At 45.7% G+C, this 9,593-nt stretch overlaps 1 pseudogene; it reads right to left on the reverse strand.

The window, feature by feature from the left end:
- Positions 1–8,282: 8,282 nt before the first annotated feature.
- Positions 8,283–9,271, reverse strand: LOC110335725 (annotated as a pseudogene).
- Between the last annotated feature and the right edge of the window lie 322 nt (positions 9,272–9,593).

A 9,593-nucleotide genomic window follows, 5' to 3' on the forward strand; every position in this document is an offset into this window, starting at 1 on the left:
ACACACGCACGCACACACGCACACATGCACGCACGCACGCACACACACGCACACACACACACGCACGCACGCACGCACACGCACACACACACACACACACACACACACGCACGCACACGCACACACACGGAGAAGAGAGCACAAGGGAACATTTTCCTTAGTGCCCTGAAAGAACCTCTGTTCCTGGCTTCTGCTGCCTAGGCTCACTGGCACACCTGCTGGCCTTACCTCCAACAATACTCCCAGGAACAGGAGGAGGGCCCTGATGCCCTTGTAAAGAACTAAGGAAGGTGCAGGTGGTGTTCCTGGGCTTTGGGTTTAAATTGAGGGCAGAACCCAACACCTGGTTCCAGATAGCTGAGCTGCCCTGACAATTAGGCGTGGCTCTGGGCTGCAGTTTTAGGCTGGACCTCCAGTGGATGACCAATCAGTCCACTTTGTGCCTCTCTGACTCATTTTTTAACTCTCCCAAGTTGTGTCCATTGATATTCTACCAAATCTTTTTTTTTTTTTTTTATTATATGTAAGTACACTGTAGCTGTCCTCAGACACCCCAGAAGAGGGAGTCAGATCTTATTAAGGATGGTTGTGAGCCACCATGTGGTTGCTGGGATTTGAACTCTGCACCTTTGGATGAGCAGTTGGGTGCTCTTACCCGCCGAGCCATCTCACCTGCCCCCAAATCTATTTCTTAGGCTTTGTCTGAACTCAGCATACCATGGTGTAGAAAGAGAGCTAGATGTCTATTTCATCACAGTTTCATAGGGAGCAGGGAGTGAGAGGCAGCAAGTTAGGCAGTACACTGACCAGCATGTCCTACTTTATCCTGTCCTGTCCCAGGCCTGAGAACGAGTGAATACTGAGCTGTGAAGACCTAGGCAAAAGGTCCAGTTATTCAAGCACATGGGGAGTTTTCTAGAAGGGCAAAGAAAATTCATGTGCATAACTTAGGGATCCATCAATCCAGATGTTTGGACATTAGATACTAAGATAGTCCGGGGTGACTTCCCAGCCAGCTGCATGCGTCAGGCAGCATCTTGGGACCATGATGGGAGCAAGGTGGGGCAGGGCTGAACACGTAAGTGGTCAGTGGACATTATGGGAAAAAATGGAGACGATGACCAGTCAAGGTGTTTGCAAAGATTTGGGGCCATTTGGAGTTAAAAATACTATATGTTCTTAGTAAATGCTCACCCACCAGAGGCATAATTGAGACATGGCTGTGTAATAAAACATGCTTAATTAGTTTCCAAAGGGCTAGTGTGACTTCTGGAAGGCAGCAATTTTAGAACAGTGAATTGTCTTCCATGACGGTGTAATGACAGTCACCCCATATGCCACATTTATAGTCACCTGCTTTAAAAACACTTAAGTTCTAGTAAAATATATTATGCAATGTCTTAGATGTCAAATGGAGATAGCAGAGAGGGGGCCCCTGTGCATGAAGACACTGGGAGACACTCCTGCAAAGCACTGTCCCTCAGAGTAGAAATAACACTGCTCTGTGGCTTTTAGTTCTGAGTTTTTCCAAGTGTGTTGTGTAACAGGATTTAGGAGTTAAGACATATTCTTTCTGTGGATGCAACTCCATGTCATCTCTTGCCTATCACATGCAAAAGCAGTGGGTTCAATCCCAGAGCTACAAAGAATTAAAAGGGGGGCCACTGGTGAGGTGGACTCCGTGGCTACAAGCATGCACTTGCTCCTGCAGAGGACCCGAGTTCAGTTCCCAGCACCTATGTGAAGAGGCTGACAATCACTTGTGACCTCAGCTCCAGGAGACCCAACCCCTCTGTCTTGTTGGAACACCCTGCAATTAAGGTCTTTGTCTGGACAGCTCCCCTGAGCCCTCACAACCTGGAGGACTCCCATTCTCAGTGGGGCTTCCTCATCTCTTCCTGACCTTATCTGGAGAACCCAACCCCCCACATCTTCTACTTGAGGAATGTCATGTAGTCCTTGTTACAGGTTCAACTTCCGTTCTCCTGATAAGAACCTGTCTGGCAAGCACCTGGATTGCCTCTCCACGCGAATGAGGCATTCTCAGCACCTGAGCCCCAGCCAATGTACATTCACCCTTAAATCTCCTTCCCACTCTCCAAGGTTTAGATAGCCCTTATTCATCCCAAGTAAAGTGCACTAGCTGTTTCACTAAATCTCCCCCAAGAGAGCTGTTTCATCTAAAAGAGCAGCAGCACTGAAATCCTTGGGGAAGGCTTTCTCCTCCCCACTTCATCCTTTCCTGCCTAGTACGCAGGGGCGCCTGGACAGCCTGAGAAGCGGACCTGGGAACCCAACTGGCTTTTACAGGAACCCGCGCTCTAGTACACATGACCCCTGCAAATACATAGCTAAAAACAATAAAAAAGATATTGTCAACATAATGTAAAGGGAGGGAGGGAGGGAGGGAGGGAGGNNAGGAAGGAAGGAAGGAAGGAAGGAAGGAAGGAAGGAAGGAAGGAAGGAAGGAAGGAAGGAAGGAAGGAAGGCAGGCAGGCAGGCAGGCAGGCAGGCAGGCAGTTTTCAGGGCTAGGGATGTAGCTATGTGGTGGACTACTAGCTAGCTAGTATATACAAGGCTTCAGGTTTGACCCCAGCACTGTAAATCAATAAAGAAAGAAAGTTGGGGGGAGGGGGGAGGCAGAAGGAAGAGAAAGAACTCGTCTTTCTGAAGCTGTTTTAACAATGTGCATCATTGCTGAGAGTCCCCTCACAGAAGAGGAAGTCCACAGAAAAAGGGAGATTTCAGCTTTCATTCGGACTATGAAATCTCAGTACACATAGATAGGTTGTTTTTTTTTTTGTTTTTTGTTTTTTTTTCTTAAAGCCACCACCAACAGCTCTGAGGAAAGGACAAAGATACAAAGAAGTACCGCATGTCTCCTATGAACCAAAGATATCCTGGAAGGAGCCCGAAAGGCAGAAGAGTCTAGTAGGCATGCTCAACTGCGACTAAGCTGAGGCCAATGCCCCTGGGACCAGCTTCTCCCCGGAGCAGCCACAGCTCACCTGCCTTTGTAAAGTAGCTTTAGTAGCTTGTGGACAGCGAGAAAAATATATTGCCTGATTTGGTCCCAAGTGAGTTTTGAGGTTCCTAAGAAGGCTGTCCTTGACGTGTGGAAGCTCTCAGATCCTAAATGTGTTCACTGCCCACATTGTCAGAGAGCTCACACGTATGCTCCACCAAGAAGAAACAAGACAGCCAGCATCCCAAAGCCTCCTGCGTGTTTCCTCCTAAACCACAGAGGGGCTTAGTCTACAGAACGGAGCCATGAAGCACACATTCACACATAGCAGACTCCTCTCAGTCAGCACAGGGCGTTGTCATAGCCACAAACTGGGAATGATCCAGACAACAGAAATTACAAACAAGCACATGGTGACCCAGACACACCGTGGGATACAGCATAGCAACCCAGATAAACCCAAATAAACGACCTGCCATCTCCCACAGAGGAGCAGGTAAAGTCCACAAACGTCAAGGCTCAGAGAAGAAAAGACATATTAAAAACGAAATACAGGTAAGCTGTGTGACTAGAAGTCAGAGCTGTGACTCCCACCTCGGGTACATGGATCAGCAATGTCACAGAGGTTCCTGGTATCTAATATCACAGTCACTGCAGTGGGAAGTTAGCAGTTAGAGCCTAGGCTTAGAGAGCGGCAATAGAACTAGGGTCAGGAGTTTACATTTTCCTGGCTACTAATGAGGTGAAATATATATATGTAGACTGTACATCCTTTTCACAGAATGTCCATATGGTTCTCCTGTTATTCCCCCATACACATACTTGGGACTATATGTTTATTGTTTTCATTATTGGGGGAGAGGAGTTCAGAATTAGACTTTCATGTGACATGAGCCAATAATGATGGTCAGAACCCATCTCAGGTCGCTGAGCCATCTCTGCAGCTCCTGCTATAGACGATGCTTCTGTTTCTTCTTGCTCATTGGTCTGCCTTTGTATGAGCTGGATGCAGTTCCTCTCTTGTACCTATGGCTGTATCTCTCTGATGATGTGGATTCCAAGTATTTTATCACAGGCAGCACTGTGTGTGTGTGTGTGTGTGTGTGTGTGTGTGTTTATGTGTGCATGTTCTTAAGGGTATGTGCACCTGTATGTGCTGGTACACAGGCCAGAAGTTGATGTTAGATGTCTTTCTTCTTTCAAGGCAAGGTTTCTCATTGAACCTGGAACTCAGCCGTTTGGCTAAACTAGTTCGCAGGTAAGTGCTGAAGATCTCCTTGCCTCTGCCTACCAGGGATGGAAGTACAGACACAACCATACCTGGCTCATTATGTGGGTGCTTGATATTTGAAGTTAAGTCCTGTGTTTATGTGGCAGGAGCTTTAATGACTGAGTCACCTGCCCAGCACTCCAGAGATTCCTGGTCCTTTCAATATTACTGGCTTGAAATTGAGGCATCGTTCACAGTTTCTTTTGGTATATTCACAAGAGTCCTGTATGAATCACTAACCCAGAACATATCATTCACTTCAGAGAGAAAATCATACCTTTAACTGCCAACATTCAGTTCTTTCGGATCCTCCACCCTTGTCAACCATGAATCTAATTTTTAATCATTGTGGATTTGCCGATTCTGGACGCTTCTATAAATCGTACCATACAACACACCATCTTTTGTGTCCTATTTCTATTACTTCATAAATAAAATATTTTCAAAACTTCTCTGTGTCAACCTTCATCCCTATTTTAGAGATGAATATGTTTTGATTACCAATTCATCAGTTGATGGGCATCTCAGTTTGTTCTGCTTTTTTTCCTATTATAAATAATGACGCTCTGAGCAGTCCTGACTATGGGTGTGTGGAATGTATGCTTTGGTTGCTTGTGGATTTATATTCGAGAGTGGAGCCTCCGTATTCTATGCCAACTCTAACTTTCAAAGATGTGGCCAGGCCAGGTGGTGGTGACCCACACATTTAATCCCAGCACTTGAAGACAGAGGCAGGTAGGTCTCTGAGTTTGAGGCCAGCCTGGTCTACAGAGTGAGTTGGGCTACACAGAGAAACCCTGTCTCAAAAACAACCAGAAACAAACAACCCACCCCAAAATAGCAACAAAAGAATGGCCACCCTGCTTTCCAAGATGGCTATGACAGTTGATAATCCCACTAGCAAGATATGAATGTTCCAGCTTTTCCCGTTGCCCACACTTGTAAAAGACTTTTAGAAGGTGTGGCCATCCTAGAAGACGTAAGGTGTCATTTTTGTTGTGTTCATTTACAGCTTTCTAATTCGTGATATTTGATGACTTTTGGGAGTGCTTATTGGCCATTTCATTTCTTCTTTGAGGAAATATCTATTGAGATTCTTTGTGTTTTGTTTGTTTTTCTAAGTTGGGCTGTTTGTTTTTCCTGCTGAATTGTCAGGTTTGTACATTGTAGACCCAAGTTCCTTATCACTTCCAGGATCAGACATATTTTCTCCCGCTCTGTGGGTTCTTGTTTTTACTTTGTTGATAGTATTCGTTGAAGCATAAAAGACTCTAATATATTCCAACCTATTCTTAAAATGGTTTTATTTATTCTTTAGTTATACTCACCCCAACATGTCCCCTACCCACCTTCATGTTTTTTGGGGGGCGGGTGAGGATAAGGAACAGGGTTTCCTTGTGCAGTCCTGTAGGCAGCTGTACTGTCACTTGCTCTGTATAGTAGGCTGGCTTTGAACTCAGAGATCTGCCTGCCTCTGCCTCCCAAGTGCTGGGGTTAAACGAAGTGAAAGGCCATGTTCTCTTTTGTATTCCTTGTAACCCACTGAGTCCATTAGCACTGCCCACGGGGATGTTGATGGATCTTGTTATCTAACCTTGTGTAGGTAGCGACAGCCCCTGTGAGTTCATGAGTACAATGATCTCATCATGGACGTGCAGATAGAACGTTAGTATCTCACACATGTCTCTGCATCTCCTGTTCACTCTTCCGCCATGTTCTCCGAGCCTTGTGAGAGCTGACACAGATGTTCCGTTTAGAATCTAGTGCTCAACATTCACTTACTCTCGGTACAGTGACAGTTGTGGGTCTTTGCGTTCTGTCTCCCGTGGAAAGCTTCTCTGGCAAAGGCTGAATTCAGCACTAATCTACGGGAATAAGTGTCGATACTCGGGATGCAGTGTGACAGCGTGCCCACTTAGCAAGACAATGTGAGGTTCCCTCCTAGGGCCCACGACCTCTCAAGTCACAAGCCGGGTTTTCATTTTAATGAAATCCAACTTGTCTATCTCAGTCTTTGCCTATTTATGTTTGTAGCATCATATTAAAGGAATCATGACTTTTAGGTTTTATTTTTTTAAGGGTTTTATTTTTAGCTTTATGATCCACTTGCAGTTTATTTCTGGTATAATGTAAGGTAAGTGTGATGGTTAAAGTTGTCAACTTGACTGCACATGACATGACCTGGGAGACCCACAAGGGCATTTACGGGGAGATATGACTGCATTAGAAAGACAGAATGTGGGGGGCACCACAGCCTGGAGCCTTAGACTCAATAACAAGGAGAAAGCAAGAGGCCTGGCACCCACATTTCTCTGCTCCAGGTGTCACACTTTCGCAGCTGATGATAACCATGAGCCAGGATAACTCCGTTATGCTGGTTTTGCCCTGGCATTTTGTCATACCAATGACTGATGTAACCAGCACAGTAGGGCTCTAATCTTGTTCCTTGCATGTGGGTCCCAGCATTGTATTGGAAAAGATCCTTCCTTCCCACCATCCCCACCTGGTCAACCTTGTGCAAAACAAAACAAAAAACAAAAAAACCCAACAAAACAAAACATCTGATCAACTATAGATGTGTTTTTCCTGCCTCTGAATTCCGGTCGCAGACACACATAGCTGCCCTGCGTCAGAATGACCAAGTCGTTGCTAATGTGTTGTCATAAGCTTCGAGATGGGGAACTAAATCTCCCCACTTTAGTTTTCCTCAAAATCTTTCTGACTGTTCTGTTTCAAAACATAAGATGCCACACGGATTTCCAAATTTCTAACTTCTGAAAAAAGATACTGAACGATTTGGAGACTATCGCATCTTAACGACATGAGCTGCTCCGGTCCACAAGGAGAGGTGGCTTTCAACGCCATCTCTCTTTACATGCCCTTTAAAAGTGCAGTTGAATATTAAAGTTTTCATGATACAAATCTTGCCTTTCTTTCATTTAATTTGCTCCTAAGTGTCAATCTCTGGGATGCCAACATCCAGACAATTGTTTCCTTAATTTCATTTTCAGATCCATTAGCATTAGTATGTAGAAATACAACTGGATTTTTGTTCATTGATCTTACATCCTGTGAAGCCATTGAAACAATTATTCCAGTGTCTCGCTCTGGGATATATTCCTTCAGATCTCCTCTGTCAACACCACGTCTGTGCAATTTCACTTTCTTGCCTGCTGGTCCTGCTGGCTACAGACTTCAGAGCAACACTGAGTAGAAATGGAGAGAGCCGACATTCTTTTCTTTCTGATCTTTGGGGCATCTTTCAGTTTCTCTCAGCCTCAGCACTAGGTCTTTCTTAAGTTTGATGTAACTTTTGGATTTTTATGTGTCCTTTGTTGAATTGAAGATAATTGCTTTTTATTGCTAGTTTGTTGAGTTTCTATGTCCCCCCCCTCCTCTGTGTATGTGTACATGTCTCTGTGTGTGGTTTCTTTCTTTTATGAAAAGATGATGGATTTGTTAGATAATTTTCCTGAACTGTTGAGCTTATTTGTTGGCTCCCTCCATCAATATGATGTTTTACACAAGGTTAGACAGAGGGATCGGTAGTTAAGGGCACTGGCTTCTTTTCTAGAACACCACCCAGCACAAATACATGGTGGCTTACATCTGTTTGTAACTCCAATTCCAGGGGATTCAATGCCCTCTTCTGGCCTCCAACAGAATCAGGAATCTCTCTCTCTCTCTCTCTCTCTCTCTCTCTCTCTCTCTCACACACACACACACACACACACACACACACACACACACACACACTGCCAAAATAGTCATACTCATAAACATAAAGAAAAAATAAATAAATCTCTTAAAATATGGTGATATATAACCATTCATATATTGCATCTCCAAGTGTAGAACCAACTAATTGAGGTTTTGGGGTTTTGTGTGGGGGTAGGGGTGGGTTCAGCAAACTTTATTGATGGTATTCAAGAGGGTAGGGAGGGCTGGTGCTCAGTATTGGGGGTCAAGTTAGGACACGAACTCCTCAGCAATGGAGGAATCTCGTGTTCTCAGTGTCCTTGCTGGGGTGGGTAGTCCAGGGTCTCTTACTCCTTAGAGGTCATGTAGGCCATGAGGTCCAGGTCCCTGTTGCTGTAGCTGTGTTCATTGTTATACCAGGAAATGAGCTTTACAAAGTTGTCATTGAGAGCAATGCCAACTCCAGCATCAAAGGTGGAGGAATGAGTGTCACTGTTAAAGTCACAGGAGATAACCTTATCCTCGGTGTAGCCCAAGATGCCCTTTAATAGACCCTCTGATGCTTGCTTCACCACCTTCTTGATGTCATCATACTTGGCAGGTTTCTCTAGGCGGTATGTCAGATCCACAATGGATGCATTGGTGGTAGGAATACAGAAAGCCATGCCAGTGAGCTTCCCGTTCAGCTCTGGGATGACCTTGCCCACAGCCTTCGCAGCACCACTGGATGCAGGGATGATGTTCTGGGCAGCCTCACAGCCATCCCGCCACAGCTTCCCAGAGGGGCCATCCACAGTCTTCTGAGTGGCAGTGATGGTATGGACCATGGTCATGAGCCCTTCCATGATGTCAAAGTTGTCATGGATGACCTTGGCCAGGGGGGCTAAGCAGTTGGTGGTGCAGGATGCATTGCTGACAATCTTGAGTGAGTTGTCATATTTCTCGTGGTTCACACCCATCACAAACATGGGGACATCGGCAGAAAGGTGGAGATGATGACCCTTTTGGGTCCACCCCGGCCTTCTCCATGGTGGTGAAGACATCAGTAGACTCCACGACATACTCAGCACCGGCATCACCCCATTTGATGTTAGTGGGATGTCGCTCCTGGAAGATGGTGATGGGCTTCCCGTTGATGACAAACTTCCCATTCTCAGCCTTGACTGTGCCTTTGACTTTGCCATGGGTGGAGTCATACTGGAACATGTAGACCATGTAGTTGAGGTCAATGAAGTTGGGGTCGTTGATGTCAACAATCTCCACTTTGCCAAGTGGAGAGCAGGTGGCAGCCCCGGTGCCCAATATGGCCGAATCCGTTCACATGGACCTTCACCATTTTGTCTACAGGACGAGGCTGGCACGGCACAAGAAGTTGCTGCTGTCTCTGGAACAGGAAGGAGCAGAGAGCCAACTAATTGAATTTTGACAGGCAAAAGAATCTTGTGTGTGTGTGTGTGTGTGTGTGTGTGTGTGTGTGCTATACCATGTGGGTGTAGGGCCCATAGAGGCTAGAAGAGGACATTGGAAGCCCTAGAACTGGAGTTACAGGTGGTTATGAACCTCCGTGTGGGTACAGGGAACTGAACCTGGGTCCTCTACAAGAACAGCAAGTGTTCTTACCCACTGAGTCGTGTCTCCGAGTTTTATCCCAGCAACAA

The sequence above is a fragment of the Mus pahari genome, chromosome 1 (assembly GCF_900095145.1).
Source record: "Mus pahari chromosome 1, PAHARI_EIJ_v1.1, whole genome shotgun sequence".
Lineage (NCBI taxonomy): Eukaryota > Metazoa > Chordata > Mammalia > Rodentia > Muridae > Mus > Mus pahari.